This window comes from Mesocricetus auratus, unplaced genomic scaffold (genome assembly GCF_017639785.1).
Source record: "Mesocricetus auratus isolate SY011 unplaced genomic scaffold, BCM_Maur_2.0 Super-Scaffold_100024, whole genome shotgun sequence".
Lineage (NCBI taxonomy): Eukaryota > Metazoa > Chordata > Mammalia > Rodentia > Cricetidae > Mesocricetus > Mesocricetus auratus.
Genome location: NW_024429205.1, coordinates 6028586 through 6047557, shown reverse-complemented (window position 1 = coordinate 6047557; position 18972 = coordinate 6028586). Strand labels below are relative to the sequence as shown.

The 18972-nt window shown below is 45.6% G+C and overlaps 1 protein-coding gene across 6 annotated transcripts in view; it reads left to right on the top strand.

Moving 5' to 3' along the window:
- The window catches only part of Mboat2 (membrane bound O-acyltransferase domain containing 2), a 130686-nt gene that overhangs the window by 3498 nt on the left and 108216 nt on the right, over positions 1 to 18972 (top strand). Inside the window, exon 2 of one of the 6 annotated variants that reach the window (XM_021234013.2) lies at positions 5560 to 5741. The exons of the other annotated variants lie outside the window; for them this stretch is intronic. The gene's annotated coding sequence lies outside the window, so the exon portion shown is untranslated. The remainder of the gene's footprint in view (positions 1 to 5559; positions 5742 to 18972) is intronic. 6 annotated transcript variants of the gene reach the window in all.

Sequence of the window (18972 nt, the reverse complement as noted above, 5' to 3'; positions counted from 1 at the left end):
CATCCTTGTTTTAGAACTGAACCTCTTGGCAGTGAGAGTAAGAAAGACCCATCTAAAGTTCCAGATGTTTGTGTGTGGTGATCATGGTTGGGATAGGAAAAGTGTGTGTATGTGTACGTGCCCACATGTGTGCCTGCACACACATATGTGTGTGTGTGTGGGAACGTATGTGTACATGTATGTATATGTGTGTGTGTATGTGCACATGTGTGTGTTTATATGTGAATGTATGTATGCGTATGTGTGTGCACAGAAGCACTCGTGTGGGAAGTGGGAAGGTTTGTGGAATCTTCGCTCTGTTTTGGTCAGTTTTTTGATTGACTTTTTCTCCTAAGTCTCCGCTTCCTTCATGCAGACGACCAAAGAAGTGGCGCTTTAGGAGAGTTAGCCTCAGACTAGCTTTTCAAGTCCCCTGACAGACAAGGCTGAACTCTGATGAGTTCTCCCACAGGGGAAGGAAATGGAAAGGTGGTCTTCTAGGTAGGGGCGGAGAAAGAAGCAGAGCAGAGGATGCTGCCCTGGGGTTCCTCCGCCCTGCCCGTGGAGCTCACCTGTCTTGCTCTGCCCACCTCTGAAGAGCTTGACTGGTTTTACACTTGTGAGGGTCAGTCTCTATCACAAGGACCTGGAAACAGAGACAGAACGTTGGCGGCGGGAGATTCCAGCAAGGAAGGCCTCCATGGGTCTGGAATCTCAGTTTTAGAAATGTCACTGTATATAAATGTATATAAATGTTACTTCCATGACTTTTGTGGAGGGGTGTAAATCTAAAGTCAGGGAAGGAAAGTGGACTAATTAATAATTCGAGGAGGTTTCAGGAGTAAGAAGTTGAAACTGCCTCAGGTTTAACCTGAAGGAGAAGGCACCTATGTGCCCTGGGAATGCTGTTAAATGTAGGGTCCCTGTACCCTGCTGGGCTTTGTTCATTAACAGAAAGCATCAGCCTGTAGCGGTGACTTGGGGTTCCCTGAGTAGGGTGGGGGCCTTGCTCTGCCCACTGCTTGCTCTTAGGTAGTTACTGTGTTTGCCTGCATATATATATTTCTCTCTCTCTCTCTCTCTCTAGTTTTAGGGTTTTTTGTTTTGTTTTGTTTTTGTTTTTTGTTTTCTTTTTGACAGGGTCTCTGTAGTCCTGGCTGTCCTGAAACTTGATCTGTAGACAAGGCTGGTCTCAAACTCACAGATCCTCCTACTTCTGCCTCCTGAGTGCTGGGATCAAAGGTGTGTGCCACCATGATGGGCTCCACTGTGCTTTCTTAAGTCCCCATTTCCTCCTCTGTAAAGTCAGAACAGATAAACAAAACACTCTGCACTCGTAGATTATTATAAAACACATAATCAGTATAACAGCCTGGCTCAACGCACAGGTTCTCCCTAATTATGAATGCTTGCATTTTATATTCTTATTTTGAGAATTGCATTCTTGTAATTAAATAATTGATTAATTATTTAATCTTTGTGTTTTTTCGAGACAGGGTTTCTCTGTGTAGCTTTGGAGCCTGAACTGGAACTCACTCTGTAGACCAGGCTGGCCACGAACTCACAGAGATCCTCCTGCCTCTGTCTCCTGAGTGCTGGGATTAAAGGTGTGCGCCACCACCGCCTGGAGAATCACATTCTTAATCCTCAGAACTTCCTTAGCGAAGGTGCACCAGGAAAGCTCTGATCAAGTTTTGTGTCCACACCGTGATTAAAGTAGGATTAAAACCTACTTGTAAATTTGGAGTTAAACGTGTTTTCGCTGCCATCTTACTGTTTAGAGATCTTTGTGACTTGATCGTGTTCCTTCCAACGGCCATGCCTGTCTAGGTGCAGATAACCCTGGCGTCTGTGTACGAGGTTGGGTGGGGCCCATTGGAACTACTCAGAATAGCCCACACAGCTTTTGCTAGCAGTCCAGTTTAGCAGCTGGGCTTCTGCCAGGATCGAATTTTGTAGGACTTCTTTGAAAACGAGACACAGATGTGAGCCTCAGAAGAGAGATCCTTCAGTGATGTTGAGATGTGTGCAGAGTGAATCCTCCTTTAGTCACTGTTTAGCGTGTGGGAAAGCTGATGTGTGCAGGGTTAGAATTGGGATTCAGGAGGTGCTCACTCACAGGTACCACGTCCTTCTCACTTCTCGGTGTCACCAATGACACATCCCTGTCACAGTTGCTCATTGCTGATCAGAAAGGGAACCCTTCTTCCTAGCCCATCTCTAGAGCACCTACACACAGGCCCCTCACTGATCTCATTTAATGTGACTGGTTCCTCATTTGAACCCCGGAATCAAACTTCTGATATGTTCATTCTGTGTGCTGTTGCATGCATCCCTCAGGTTCTGAGAGGAGACAGGTTGAAGTAGGCAATAAGAAGTGCTTAGGAGCTGGGTGGTGGTGGCGCATACCAGCAACCCTGGCCCTCAGGAGGCAGAGGCAGTCGAACTCAGGATCTCCGTGAGTTCGAGGCCAGCCTGGTCTATAAAGCTACACAGAGAAACCCCGTCTCAAAAACCAAACAAACAAAAGGAGTGCTTAGGAAGACGTGGTAGGCAGCAGGGACGATGGGATCCCCAGATCAGTATGCAAGGGCGGAGAGGAAGGAAGGGCCCGAGCCCCAGGACATGGGTTGAAGAGCAGGGGCGCTTGGAGGAGGGAAGAAGTTGAGGTCCCAAGCTGAAGGACTCAACCTAGAGTGAATCCGAGGTGGGGGTGGCATCTCTCCCGGCCTCCCATCCTTAGGTTTGCTGCCGGGGTCTCCTTCAGAGGGTGGGGTGATGCTCTGGGGGCACAGGACAGATCAGGGAGTGCATCTGGAGGGACACGTAGGTACCACACAGGACTGTGGCTGCTGAGCTGCTCCTCAGGAAGAGCTCCGTCTGGCCAGCGCTTGGCACACCTCCTCATAGTCTTCCCGCCTCCCTCGCACGGTCGGAGAGAGTAATTGACTTTCCCTTTTTCATTTTCCTACTTCCTACTCACTCCTGAGAGCCATTGTCCTGGGCCCTGCCTCTGACACTAACAGACAAATCCATGGGCAAACTTGGGAAAGTGTAGTACTCACCTGTCACTTCCTCGTTTAAATTGTCACAGCTTCCATGTTGCTGCTGCAGTGCTTTCCGCAGTGTGGCTGAGACCATTTGTGTCAAAAGCACTTGGGACTGTCACAAAAATAAATAAATAGTAAATAAAAGACAGGTTTTCCCTGGCTCTTGCCAGTCCTGGAAATGAGGGCCAAGGAACCTGCATTTTGACAGCCCCCCCTCCCCCGTATCCCCATCCCCAACAGAGGCAGAGATCTGGGTCAAGTATTTCAGGTACTTCTTATTACTAAAAGGCTATAAAAATACAGTGTACGGGGCTGGAGGGATGACTTAGTGGCTAAGAGCCACCGTTCCAGAGCACTGGAGTTGGGGTTCCTTTACATACATCTGGTAGCTCGAGGCCTCCAGTAACTCCAGCTCCAGGGGATCCAGCATCGTCTTCTGGACTCCATAGGCACCTGTATACATGTGCACATGCTGTGATTAAAAGTGAAAAAAATGAGAAGCAGAGCTTAGGGTGTAGCTTAACGGTTGGGTACTTTCCTAGCATGCAAAAGGCCTTGGGTTTGATCCCCAGCACCAAAAACAAACACACAAACAAAAAACCAAAACAACTCCCTGCCCTAAAATGGTGGAGTATTTTTAGAGTATTTAGTAAAGTAACACATAATCCCCAATACATGATGCAGTTGGGTGGTTTGGTAATCACCGTATAAAGGAGTAAGACTCATAGTACACTCTTGGCCCTGACATGGGACAGTTTTTGGTGTCTTCTTTCTGTCTGTCCTGTCACACTATCTCATGACTATATGCACGACTTTATGTGTAGCAAGGGCTGCAAGACTAGATCTGGAAGTGTAGCTCTGGGTGCTTCCCGAATGCGGCCTTCTGGCCTTCCCGGCGGCCATGGGGGAATACCTACTCCACCCATTCTCACTGCACGCTCTGAGAAACACTGGCCTAAGGTCAGGCCTGCAACCTGTGAAGGGCAGCTCTTGGATGCCTTACCCTGCAGCGGGACCAGGAACATGTCCCCGAGCTGTGTGTGTGTAAGTGGTGATGGGATGCAATGCCCAGCTGATGTCTGTCATGCCCACAGTGCGCTTTCCTTTCTCTTAATTCTTTGCTTTAATGAAGCTGTTCTTCCCCTGCCCCCAAGTCCCCTGTGCCCTTTTATGTCTTACAAACCTTTTCAGTGTTTAACTAAGGTCTGTGCCTTCCTGAAGGTGCCTCCATATTCTTTGCTTTCCTATTGGGCCTCTTGTATGTGCAGTACATCTGTGTTACGTGCCTTTTAGGTATGCGTGATACGTCAGCAGGTTGTGAGCATCCCAGGTGGACTGGTCACTTGGACTCCTCTTAGAGAGAGCTGCCTCTCTTGTCCTGTTCAGCTCCCCTGTGATGAGGCCAATGCCGTGGAACGTGCCCAGAGAAGAAAGATGGCTGTTTCCAAGTCGCACCATTTCTGCCTTGCCAGGCTCTTGGCCCCTTTCTTCTGACTCTTGGAGGCAGGCTGTAGAGGGGGCCTTCTGATTTAAGGGTCTCCCGTGCCCTTGTTATTCAGGGACTGTGACTGGCCGTGTGTCCCTCCCCCCTAGAATCTGCTCTGGGTACACCTGCAGCAATTAACTTGGCTTATTCCATATCCCTCCTCCTTAGAATCTGCTCTGGGAACACCTGCAGCATTTAACTCGGCTTATTCTGTATGGTACTGTAAGTTCCTTAGGGATAGGGCCTGATGTCTGCTGCTTAGGACCCTCCTGAGGGAGGACGGACCAAGTGGCAGCAATGTGATGAAGGCCTTAGTCTGGCGGACAGTATGATCGTGAGCTTGGCAAGCTGCTTATCTCTGTGAGCTCCAGTGTCTCAATATGTAGCCTCGACTATTCTGGAACTCACTATGTAGACCAGGCTGGCCTCAAACTCCCTTATAAAGATGACTGACTGTGTCTTCCGAGTGCTGGGATTAAAGGCATTGGCCACCATGCCCGGGTCAGTTTCATTGTCTATCACATGGGGCACACAGTAGGTTGTGTCTAGTAAGAGTGGGTGGGCATTGCGGATATAAGCAAGTAGAGGCCAGTGTAGAGGATTGTGAGTATTAGTAACATCTCAGGCTGTCTTCAGAGGGGCACATCTTGTATATGACTTCATTCTAGTCCTTGGATTCTTCAGTTCCTTTTCCGCCATCCCTTTGATAAGTGTGTGACAGTCAGCATGCTAGACATGGGGGATGTTGTCCCACGTGGTGACTACTATGCTCAGAACATTGCAGCCCTGGGGAGTTGCTGGTCGGGGAGGGGAGTAGTCCCACGGGGCCTCACCAGGGCATCAGAGAGGCTGAGGTCTTACTGGCTGTGTTCAGCGCATTTCCAGTAAACACAGCACCTTCTACAAGGGCTGCCCTCTGTGTCTTAGAGCTGGTGTGTGGTCTGGATAGTGAAATCTCAGTTGTCAGGCTTGCTGAGGGGCAGCTTGGAAGATCTCTGTTAGTGGGCACAGACCTCTGTGACCAATTGTTAAATTTCCTTGCAGGAGGCATTAGGAGCTGAAGACAGGCAAAACCCTGAAGATGAGTAATTGCAAAGGAGCTGAAAATAACTGTAACTGTCGGTATTCTCAGGCAAGGGATCGTACTTCTGGGGAGGAGCAGCTCTATCAACGTGTTAATCTAGAGATCGAGACAAAAGACGTCTTCAGATGGCACAGTTGGCTTTGTAAGGAACACAATGCTGCCCGTTTCGGTGTCCCGTGCCTGTGTAAAGCAAGACCCTCTGAAAGGACTCCTTTGCAGTAATGTCTAGGTCCCCTCCCTGGACACCTGTTTTCACTGTCCCTTCCAGTCCATAACAAGCCTCGTGCGGCAGACAGCTGGCGAGGGATAGGCAGGTGCTTCCAGGTCAACCCAAAGGAACAGTAACTGGTGCCCTTGGGCCACGAGAAAAGTTGTGTTCATCTGACCAGTGGATTCAACACATGCGCTGGTCGACTCTCTTTGGCCTTCATGTTAGTGTCAGAACTACATATCTGCTGGTGCAATCGTGTCTGTGTAGAACACATCTGACTTAATACTACATTTCAGGATAAATGTTCAACCTCCGACCAAGTTGTAATGTTAACCAGTGAGAGAAGATCGTGTGGGACAGCAAGTACAGCAAACTCCGGGGGTCATGGTTGGAGGTCAGGTGTCCCTGTAGCTGACCAGATCAAGGGATGAGATGCAGTAGCTCATTCCAGTGTCCACTCCAGTCCAAATGCCCAGAGAGCAGACAAGGATTGAATGTCGGTGCATACATTTTCGGAGGTGTGCATGGTTTGCTGCCAGAAAAGCCTCCTGCCGCTGGAATGGGACACCCCTACCCATTTTTGCTAATGGTTGCCGCAAAGGAATGTTGGCTCGGTGCCAAAGCTGACTCTTCAAAGGGAAGCTGGCAATTTGGGTTTTCAAAGGAAGTATGATTTTTAAAGTTTTGAAGAAAGTTTCATTTTTTTTGTTTTGTTTTTTGTTTTTAATTTTTAAGTTCCAGCAATGCATCTAGATCTGGTTTAGCTGATTAACCACTTGGAATTATGAGTCTCTGTTACAGTTTATGTTGTGAGTCCACTCTGAAGTGCGCTACTGTGTTTCAACGCTTAAAAACCTTGACAAAGCCGATTAAAACTAGAGCAGGACCTCTGGCAACTTAGTGGCGATATCAGGGGAACAGCCCTCATAGTTCCTTATTTAGTAATTTCACCCCTAACCAAGTTGATCCCAGAAAGTTTCCAGTTAAGCTGTATTTGGCTGAAATTGTCGCATCCTAGATTTCATCTTGAAAGTTAATATCCTACTAAAATGGAGGGCTAAAATTTTATGCTGTTATTATTTTTATTCATTTTGCAGATCTGGTATTATAATTATTAATTATTGTCAAGACTATCGCTCTCTCTCTCTCTCTTTTCAAGACAGGTTTCTCTGTGTGTCCTTGGCTGTCCTGGAATTCACTTTCTAGACCAGACTGGCCTTGAACTCAGAGATCTACCTGTCTCTGCCTCCCAAGTGCTGGGATTAAAGGCATGCGCCACCACCGCCCAGCAATGTCAAGACTATTTTATGGGCTAAAGCATTTAAAAAAGTCTAGCTAGTGAGGAATCAAGTAATATTTGGAAAGGCCTCGGCTATCTACTAAGCCCTTGTCGGTATTTCCATTTCTTTTTGAGTATGCATTGATTTGGGGCCAGAGTGTTTGAATCATGTGATAACTATTCAGGCTTTGGAGTTTAAGTTTAATCCATGGGCTGCCACACTGTTGAGTGCGTGCTGGCATGCCTTTTAAAATACTAAGTCTGACACAGCTGTTCATATTAGCTGCATCCCCAGAATAGAAGTGACAGAGATTCTTGGTGTATGAATGCAGGACAGGGTGGGGAGGGACCCTTGGTGTCTCTGGAGATAATTGAGGGCCCCTTAGTGAAAAATGACAACCCTGGGGGCTGGAATTGTAGTCCCTGTCCATTCTGCCATGCCAGCTAGTTATGTCTTCTCCTTTTGTTCTTGGAAAATACTCTCGAGCTGCATAATAATTTGGCACCACAGCCTTGGGCTTCCATGAGTGGAGATGGTGATACATTCATCAAAATTCGAGAGCGGGGCGTTGAGTATTGTTGAGTTGTGTGTCTGCTGAGATTTTTTTCATAGGGATTGGGGGAGGATTCATTTCTCAAGACTGTTTCTTTCTAAGATATAAGAAAAACAAAATAATGGAGAATTAGGAAGCTTCACAAAGGTGCTTGACATAGATTCTGAGTTTTACCATGTAGAACTGTAAAGTGTTGTGCAATTTTTATTATTATTTCTTTATTGTTTTTGAGAGTATGACATTGGGTAGGAGATGTTTGAGTCCATTTTTTAAAATTTCTATTTGGAATATCAGAGCTAAAAGATATTAGGGACTATTTCAACAAAGAAGAAAATAGCCTGGCATAGTGCCAGGAGACTGGCCTTGGATTCTTTTTCTCTTTTTTTTCTTTTGTTGAAAGCATGAACCTCTAGAAAATAATGATGAATGTTAGAGGACTGTTCCTTGTTGTATCCCTAACTCCAGATTTGGTAAACGCATGGCAGGGGAATGTTAGCTTGTAAAATAAAGGAGAAAGGCCCTGTCAGGTCACTTTACCCTGACTAGACAGGTAGTAAGGGCCAGCAAACAAACAAAGAGCTCAGCTTCGTACTGTAAGCAGCGTGTGACAGGGCCAGGCAGGAAAAGGAAAGGGACATAAATGTTTCTTGTCTTGCTGTTAATGTATCAGGTAAGATAGACTATGATGGAACTTGAGCTCAGGTAGACTTGCCTTGGACAGAAGCCACCGTTCTGGACCATGTAGATTGGGTGAGTGTTGTCTGTGTGGATGTTGGCGATTGTAGCGGGATGGGTTTGGTTGTTACTTGAGATGGCAAGAACGATCGTTGGTTAGTAAAGAAGTGGCCAGTCTTGCTTATTGAGTGCTGTAGGTCAGTGCTAAAATCCGGGAGAGCAGGAGCGTGCCTGGTGGGTGAGAAAGACTGACAGATATTTCCAGCATGTGAATCAGAGTCAGAGGACAACTGTGTTGGAGTTTGGACAAGGCTGCCGCATCAGTGACCCTGAGGGTGTGTGTGTGCTCCTCAGAACAGTTGTGGCATAAACAGTGCGCATTAGTGCTATTTCTGCTCTACCTACTGATATAAAGGCCCCTGTTTCATCTGACAGGTATTACCAGCCAGATTGAGGCTGGCTCATGCAGGCCAGCTGGGTTTGTATGAGAGTCCCCTGAAGCCCTTGTTAAAACAGTGGTTTTCCATGACGGTTGTGCTAATTTACATTTCACCCACAGTGTGTTAAGATTCCCTTCCCCCACTTGGATCTCTTGTCTTTTTGATGATAACTCTTCTTGCCAGAGTGAGGTGGTTTTGATTTACATTTCCCTGATGAGTGATGTCGAACATTTGTAGTAAAAAATTTTTAAATGAAATAGTATCATCCAGCAGTTGTACATCTGTGTATAAATCCAGAGGAAACGAAATCTGTATGTTGAAGAAACATCTGCATTCCCATGATTATTGTAGCAGTCACAATAGCCAAGAAATGGAAATACCCCAGGTGTCCGTCAACTGATAAATATAGGAAGAGAATGTGCTACATATATACATGGCGATACTGTCTACATATACCCACATGGGAATATTCTACATATACATGCAGGGATACTGTGTACATATACACATGGGGATACTGTGTACATATACACACGGGGATACTGTTGTCATAAAGAGTGAAAATGTTATACACAATAATGTGGAGGGAACTGGAGGATATTATTTTCAGTGCAATAGGTTGGGAATAGAAAGAAAAGTGCTGTGTAATGTCACTCAGATGTGAAATCTGAAAAACTCCACCTTGTAGAAGTGGGGAGTGGATAATGGTTCCCATGGGCTGGGGTTGAGTGTGATGCTGATCAATGGTCATAGTTAGCAGGGAGTATGAGGATCAATGTGCTGATGCACAGAATGCAACCATAGTTGTAATGGTAAGGAACTGTGCATGGTAACCATAGGCAACGGTAAGGGACTGCCTGGTAACCATAGGTAACCACTGGTAATGGTAAGGGACTGTGTATGGTAACCATAGGTAATGGTAAGGGACTGAGTATTTTAGGAAGCCAAAAAGGAAGTGTTTGCACCATAAAGAAATGATATTTGAGGAGGTGGACATAAGTGTAAGCTATATGAAACTGTATACCGTGCATGTGAGTGGTGAGCTGTCACATGGTACTCCATAAATGTGTACAATTTTACAAGTTTTCACTTATCAGTAAGGATCAAGTTTAAAGTTGGCATCAGGGCTGTAGCATCGGGGGTTCTGACTCAGTGAGTCTGGGTTGGAGATGGCTGTTGTGTCTGGAGTTCTACAGGTGATGCTTTGAGAATTCCCAGACATTCAGTGCTTGAGAGAGAGAGGGGTCCCTGCTGTCTTAGGGCATTGCGTAAACATTCACTTACGCTCATGTTGCTTTGCCACATGGAGATGGAGTGTGGTGAGCTGGAGGGGTGGTTAGGAGCCATAGCCAGCTGCAGCTGTTAACAGTGGAGCAACGCAGCGGGCTTGCCATACCTTGGGCTCATCTAGGGAGTATATATATATATATATATATATATATATATATATATATATATATATGAGAATAGGTGTGTTGAGTAGGCTGAAGTATACATTTTTTCTGGCTTCCCAGAGCATAAGTACGACTCGCAGGGAGGAGCAGTGTTTGTTAACACAGGCCCATGTCTTCAGCAAATATTGGCCCTGTGCTAGGCTTATGAGTTTCAGAGAGCAAAGAAAGAATAGGCAAGCAGATAAAAACCAAACACTGGGGCTGGATCGAGAGCTCAGCTTTAAGAGCACTTACTTCATTCAACCTATGCACCCACAGGCAGCTCCCAACTGTCTGGAACTCCAGTTCTACGGGTAATCCCAACAGCCTTTTCCGGCCTCCGACAGCACCAGGCATGGCCGGGTACACAGACAGGCACACAGAGGAGAACACCCGCACACCTAAAACCAAACCAAGCCTAACCAAACCAAACCAAACCCATTGCACCTGAAATTCAGGGGGCAGCCTGTGTGTGCCAGGTGGGAGGTACTTATGCCCCACTTTCTCTGTCCACAAGGAGCTGTTGCATAGCAAGTGCTCTGAGAATGCAGCCTTTTATGCAAAGTGCCTGTTTGCATAAATAAAGTTTCCCCTGGGAAACCTCTGGTGGGCGGTGGGCTGGCTTCTACTTGAATGCCCCTGTGGGTACCAAGCCTGTTCCCATTACTAGGGCAGCCAGTTCCATTTCTAGGTAGTTGTAATTGCTTGCAAACTTTCTGGATTAAGTGTCCCGAGTAAGCCTTCTAGAGAGGCGGAGACCTCTGATTCCCGTCTCCTGTAGCTGGCATGTTATGAATGACTACATTTTAGTGGGCGAGCTGTCCATATCCTGGGTTTTCTCATGTTCACACATTTATATCTGTGGGGGTGGGGGGAAGGGGGGCCACCCATCTGAAATCCTAGTGTTTGGGCTTTATATACTCATTTGAAAATTAATCAGTTTGCCTTTGTTGTTTACAAAAATGTACTATAAAGACCAAAATTGCTGATTTAGCATGGAGCACATTGTCAACACTAAATTCTGAGGAGACATGCCGCAGACATCTGTTCTGTCTGTGGACTCGGTGGGCTCCTCTCTGAGCTAGCTCCTGTGAGCTAGGTGAAAGAAGGGTGGGATTCAGGGGAACACTGTCGAGACTGTCAGAAGAGCGTTGCAGATCCCGCAGGGCCCAGTGTCTCCCACTGACAGCAAGGTTAAAGTTAAAGCCTTGTCCTGGCAGATCCCAAGGGGTCTTTGTCTTCAGCTCCTGAAAATGGCCGGCAGAGGCCTCTTGTTATTTCTGCCAATACTTGTCTTCCGTAGATCCCGACAATGGTAGCGATTCGTAAAGAGGTCTTGCTCTTACTGTTGACTTTAGGTTTAGCTAGAACAATTCTTGTTCAGGCTGCCTCAGCGTGCCTTAAGCTCCCCCCACCTTCTTCTTCACATTTCTTTCATGTTCTTTTGTTAACGCGCGAGTGTGAGTTTTTTTCTGCTTTGTGAAATTGTGATGGCAGAGCTACCATTCTGCTTTTAAATCACAAGATAAGGAGAATTCACCAACAGCTTTTCCATGCAGGACCATTTTCATGACAAGCGAAACTAAAAATCAAAGGCAGTTCCTCGAGTTTATTTAATGCTAGCACACAAAGTGGTTTCACAAATGGGAGTATTAGGGACAGTAATTTTACGTGAAAATAAATCTTCCTCCAAGGATCTGAGGCCCTTCCTAAGGTTGTTTACTGGAGCTCTCTCAATAGTCATTTGTTTCCCTAGTCACAGCCTCATCCTCATTAGTTACCACAGAATTTTACTCTTGCAGACACAAGTTGGTTTGTATTTTAACTGGTAGCATTTGAATGTATCGACCACAAAGGTGATTTGCATGCCAAATTACGTACATACTGATTACATATATTTAGAGCAAATGGTGAGCATGAATGGTGTGCATTGCTTATATTATTACTTTCTGCCTTCAGAAATGATGGCAGCTTGGACTGTGTTGATCACTGTTCTATGTTTCGAGTGATCAGCAACCAAGCAGTAGCTAGAACCAAATTGAAGGCAGAGTAGTGGACTTGGGCTGAACAACAGAGCAAAACCAACTTCAGTTCATCTGTAAATTAAAAAGTGAGATGGAGTTAGGTATTTTGACTTATCTATAAGTATGGATGACTGTTCATCTCCATTTCATCCATTTCACCATTGCTACTGTAGTAGGGAGCCCAATTTACTTAGTATTTTTTTTTTAATCTGATAGAGAAAGGTATTGAAAAGGAAGCATGCAGTTACCTAGAAGCAGTTCTTAGAGTTTTGTCGCATCTTCGGGTTTCTGCTGCTGTGAGGAGACACCAGGACCATGGCAACTCTCAGAACGGGAAACATTTCATTGGGGTGACTTAGTTTCACAGGTGTGTTGCATCATCATCATGGATGGAAGCAACGCAGCATGCAGGCAGACATGGTGCTGGAGAAGGAGCTGAGAGCTCTCCATCCTGAAGTGAAGATTCTGTACAAGGCCTAGCTTGAACATATGTGCCTTCAAAGCCCGCCTCCACAGTGACATACCTCCTCCAAGGCCACACCTCCCAATAGTGCCTCTGTTTCTAGACCAAGCATTCGACACATGGGTCTGTGGGGGCCATGCCTATTCGAACCACCACACAACATTATGCTTCAGCTGTTCATAGTGTTGTTCAAAAGGGTCGTTCTGGGGTCTCATTCCAGATTATTCACTGTTGAAGATAAACATTTATTGCAAATGATGCTGTGTTGTTTCCTTGAGTGGCTACCTCTCTAAGATGTCTCCTTCTTCCCCATGATGTGACCTCCTTCCAGATCTCCTGTCCTTTGCTCTTCTCCCTGGTCTTATTTGCATTTTTTTATAGACATGTCTGGTGCATGGATAACATGATTCATTTTTTAAAGCTAACCCAATATAAGTGAACAGCAAGTGCTTTGTTTTAGCGTCAACTTCCTTGTTAATAATCAACTTTGGGATCTCATTTTTCTCTTTGGGAGACAGTGGCTTCAAGCGTTGTATATAGCAGAGGGTTGGGGCAAGCCACTTAACCATGCACAAAGATGTGGAAGCCACTGGTCCTTATAGTGTGACCTGGAGATAATGGCAAGGTTGGGGTTAGGGTTCTAGGCATGTTGTCTCTTGGCAGTTTTAGAATAAGTCAGAGAGACAAACATGGCTCCCATCCTCAGCCTCATTCATAAAACCCTTAAGAAACCCAGACAGAATGATATGGAGTGACTGCTGCCACAGAGTGACCCTGTGACCCTTGGCCCCCTGAGTTGTTTTACCTTACCCACTGCGTGTCAAGTGGGCACCTGTGGGGTTCCTCAGACATGGACCACCGCTTTCATAGGAGGCTGAAGGAAGAACCTTCTACAGGTTGGGGAGTACAGAGAAAACCCAGTAGATGAAATGGCTCCTCATGGCCAGTGAGGCGGCAGAAGTGCCCAGAGGGGCCAGAAGCAAGACACAGAAGAAAGATTTAAGAGAAACTTGGGGCCTAGGGAACAGTGGATTCTTGCAAACAAGCAGAGCTTGGGGTGAGCAGTTAGGAAGACACCCTGGACAGATGGTTTAGAATGTAATGGGATCTGATGGACTGTTAACTGGGATTATCGTGCTGGTGACACCTGTGTGTGTAGATTCTTATTCTCAGAGTGTTGTATCAGACTGCAGTATTATTTTATTACTCTTTAGATTGCGAGGAGAGGGACTATTCATTACCTTTTGAGTCCCCAGCACTAGATGAGCTGGTATGGCTTGATGGTGAATAGTTGGTAACAATAGTCATTATTAATAATAAAGGCTTTTAACAGTGACAGTAAAAATAGTTCCTGGTCAGTCAAAGAGCCCTAGTCAGATAAAATGACACACACCCTAAGTATTTCCTCTATCCATGTTTTACTGTGTTTCTTTTTTGTTAGCAGGTAGTGATAAAGAGGTCAGGGTATGGCTGAGTAATGGCTAATTTGCACATCTTAATAGTAGAGTACACTTTCTAACTAAAAAGCAATAGCAAAGTAGGATAAATTATTGTTGGATTAAGCATAGCGAAGCTCTGTTTGGATAGTTAATCCTGTCAAGAATAAGCAGCGATGGACAGTGGCTATCCCTTTGTGCACATAAAACTGGAGAAGTCTGCAAGGTCCTGTTGGGCCACCAGCCTCACCCAGACCCTGGATCTCTGCCCTCTGCTAGGTATCCATGTGGGATCCTTGTCATCCTTAGCTTCGAGTCAGCTTTACAGTTTGTGGAGTTCCGAACATTCGTTTCTCCCATCTTTGTTTGGTGACAGGTGAAGTTGTACCTATGTCATTATGGACAATGTTACCTACTTAGATCCTGATAGACAGGTGACAGTGACAGCCCTGACCAACACCAGGTTGCTTCAGTCTTCTGATTCCAGAAGGAGCACTCAGATGAGTTTCTTTTTTATAATAGTTTCTGACCCTCCTTTGAAGTAATCACATTTATGTAGTGTGTTGTTACTTTCCTGTTGCTGTGATAAAACTCCACGACCAAGTCGACTTAGAGAAGAAAGAGTTCATTTGGGCTTCCGGTTGCAGAGGGCTGGAGAGCATGATGGAGGAGCAGAGACATGGCAGCAGGAACAGTGGAGATGGTGGAGTCTCACAGCCAGCCTGCAGTGACACGTTTCCTCCCGCAGTGCCACACTTCCTAAACCTCTGAAACAAACAGCGCCACCAGTTGGGCACCAACTATCCAAATACCTCAGACGGTAGTGCACGTTGCTCACTTAAATCACCTCACGTGGAAACGGGAGTAGTGGACAGGGCCTGCTCATTGGGTTGGAGCTCAGCTTGAAATTACAGCTTCCTTGCTCTGAGACCATGAAAAATTGCTTGCTTTTTTCATTTCCTAGTCATCCCACAGGCTACCAGGGTATTGTCTGGGCTAATGGAGCCTGTAAGCTGCAGCGTAACCTCAATACATGATAGTCATTGTCATCTAAACTACAGGCAAAACAGTCAAAGTGTATGATGTAATTTCCACAGAGGGAGTGCCCGCTGCTCCTGGGCATCGCTGGTTACTTATAGCATAGGTGTCCTCTGTCCTTATAATGACGCCTTCCAGTTCTTATTACAGATGATGTAGTGGTCGCCCAGATGTCTGATGGACACATCCAGGGCTGCAGCTAGTGAGTGGCACTCCTCAGGCAGGGTGACCCTGTGCCCTGTGGTTTCCATTGCAACAACTTGTGAAATGAGCAGACCCTGATAATGGGAAGCTTGACAGTTTATGCTTCGAAAGGTAATAAAACCTCCCCAAAGTTTTCTTTATTTTATTTGTGTTTGCCTGTATGTTTATCTGTGTACCACGTGTGTGCCCGGTGCCTGTCGGGGCCAGAATCCCTGGAACTAGAGTTACATACCTGAAACTGGAGCTACCATGTGGGTGCTGGGAGTTGAACCCACATCCTCTGGAAGAGCAGCCAGTGCTCTTGACTGCTGAGCTATTTCTCAGCCCTCCTTTAAAGAATTAGGTATTGGCTTTATAAGGTGAGGTCAGAACCTTGTTTGTGTCTTTCTTTCTTTCTTTCTTTATTCTTTTCTTTTCTTTTTTCTTTTGGAAGTTTCTCCCAAGAGAGAAGCAGTGACCATTAAAATCACATATGCCAAACTGAGGCAGATGGATCTGCAGCATCAAGCCAGCCTAGACAACACAGTGAGATCCTGTTTCAATAACAATAGCAAAATTAAATCATATTTCCCCAGCCAACCTAAAGGCTGTATACTTTTTCTAACAGTCCCTCTTCCTCCTCCCACCTCTAACTAATTGTGGGGAGATTTACTAGGGATTCAGTCATTCAATCCAGGGTCTCATGAATGCTAGGTTACACCCAAGCTATAGCCCAGTTCTTGTGGTTTTGATTTTGTGATACAATTTCAGTACACTGTTCAGGCTGGTTGCGAAGTTATGATTCTCCTACTTAGCCTCCCATGTAGCTGGGGACCTCAGCTCACCTGCCATCCCCCCACCTTGTCTGTCTCTGGAATCTTCCTTAGATATTAGACCTTGTGCTCAGATTCTAGCTCTGCCATCCCTAAAGTATTCTGTCTTTTTACCCAAGCCTTTGGGAGACTTTTCCCCAAATGTAGTTTACAACTCGATGTGTTTAGTAGATTTTCCAAAAACTGTGAGGAAACTGGGGTCACTTAGGAAGGCTTCCTGAAGTTGTCTGATTTCCCCCAGCTAAGGTCTGAAAAGCCAGCTGCCATCAATGGTTTGACATGTGAGCGAGTGTACCATTAGATACATTCCAGTTTGTAGAGAGAAAGAAGCCTTTTCCTTTCCTTGCCAGCGGCTTGATTCCCCCCCCCACCCCCACCAGTCGCCTGTGCTCTGCCACGTTGTAGTCCCCAAATAACACACAAGACGCTGTATTAATTATGAAGCTGTTGGCCTTGCTTGTTTCTTACTGGCTAGTTCTGACTTAAGTATTTATCCCAAAATTGTTAATCTAAGTATTTTCTCTTATTGGAGAAGTTTCCGGACATCTTATTTCTCTGGCAGGCTACATCGTGACTCCCTGTGTTTCTCCTACCCAGAGTCCTTCTTGACTCCTAGTCCCACCTATCTTGTTTCCCTATTGGCCAACAGTGCTTTATTGACATATTCACAGGACTTCCACATCACCAGTTTTTTCTTTTTAAATTAATTTATTTATTAAATATACAGTGTTCTGCCTGCATATATGTCTGTGTGCCAGAAGAGGGCACCAGATCTCATTACAGATGTTTGTGAGCCACCATGTGGATGCTGGGAATTGAACACAGGACCTCTGGAAGAGTAGCCAGTGCTCTTAACCCCTGAGCCATCTCTCCAGCCCCTAAATTCTAGTTCTTGACTGCTGCCAAGTAAAGCGTTGATGAGTCATCCCTGCCATACTTTCCCAAGTGGCAGATTTAAAAGTAAAAGAAATGTTACCATTTTCTCCGCCAAGTTTTAGAGTAATTTTTATGTCACCAGAGTTCTCAGTTTTCACAATCACATACTTTTAAAGCATTTATTCAAATTTATAGATGGTTTAATATGCAGAGCTTATATGAAAGGTTTGAACAGTAAGCACAGTAGAGCAGAGAGAGCCAAGTATATACACTGTTAGAGATTGTCATAGTTTGCTTATAATTTAAATATCACAGGATGCCATTGCTGCTGTTTTTTAATTATGTATTTACTTTACAGTAATTGTAAATTCATAGAAAGCTATGTAGAGGAGCCTGGGAATTCTCATAGACACACACTTGGTTTTGCTGTTGTTAACATGTTACATCAAGCGGCCACTTACCATAGCTAGTGAACCAACGTTGATACCTTTTTAAACTAAATTCTGTCATTTGCTTGCATGTTACTAGGTACTGTAACATAATAGCATATGTTTCGTGACCTAAGTAATAGAAATGTATATTCGCATAGCACCTGAAGTTCACCAGCGTGGTTGGTTCTGGTGAGGGATCTCTTCCTGACTTTCAGATGGTGCCATTTTTTTGTGGACCCATTTGGCCTCTCCCAAGTGTGTTGTCCTTGAGAGTACAGGTTTGCTGATATATATATCCCCCTGTCTTTGAGACAGGACAATGTAACCCAAGCTGGTCTCAAGCTTGCTGTGTTACTCTTAACTTTCTAGGACTCCTGCTCCTGGGAGCTGGGGTTGAAGGGATGCACAGAACACTGAGTTTATACTGGACCGGACATCGAGCCCAGGGCTTTGTGCATGCTTGGCAAGACATGACCACCTAGTTCACACCCCCAGGTTCTTCATATAAGAACTAGTTCAAAGTCCAGACAGACCAGGGCCAGCCTCATGAGCTCATATAGACCCAGTTACCTTCCATGTGACTCTGGGGACACAAGGTTTCACGTGTAGCTCTTTGTGGGTGTCCATGTCACACGGGGTCATGTTTCCTTAGGCAGCATCATGCTGTGACAGTTCCTCAGGCTTTTCTTGTTTTGAACCTGAACATTTTGTAGACTGTCTCTCACATGGTCTAAAGTTTTTCCTCATGATTAGTCTGGGCTTCTGGGTGTTGGGGGGGAGAAGACCACGGACATGGTGACTCTTTGCTCTGTCATATGGGTTTATTCTGTGCCACTACTCCCTGCTGACGTTGACTTTGATCACCTGACTGAGGAAGTCTGTCAGATATCTGCACTGAGGAGTTGCTTTTTTATCACTCCCGCGTGGCACTCATTAGAAGCCATTCTGAGCAGCCCACGTATAGGACTACTCGATGTCCACATCTCTGGTTTATGTTTGTATTTTGCTTTATTTCATTTTCTGTTGCTTTATTTGCTTGTTTGAAACACGTCTCATGGCCTTGCCTTCCTGTTTCCTTCCTCTGGCTCTTAAGTAGTTAATATCTTTTTATAAAAATTGTGTTGGTGGCTGGATAGAATAATCAGGCTAAAAGCACCCGTTGCAGAGGGACCTGGATTCCATCTCCGGCATCCACATGGCGGCTCACACCCATTTGCAGCTCCGTCTTGGGGATCCTACATCTCATTTGGCCTCCATCGGCACTGCATGCATGTGGTACACATACATACATGCATATCTACAGGCAGGAAAAACACATACGTAAAATAATTTTGTTGTTGTTGGAGCTGGAGAGACAGGTTGGTAGTTAAGAGCACTTACTGTTCTTGGCAGAGGATCTGAGTTCTGGTCCCTTGGCAGCTTACAAGTGCCTGCAACTCCAGTTTCAGGAGATCCAGTGCCCTCTTCTGGCCCTTGAGGGCATTGGCACACATGGCA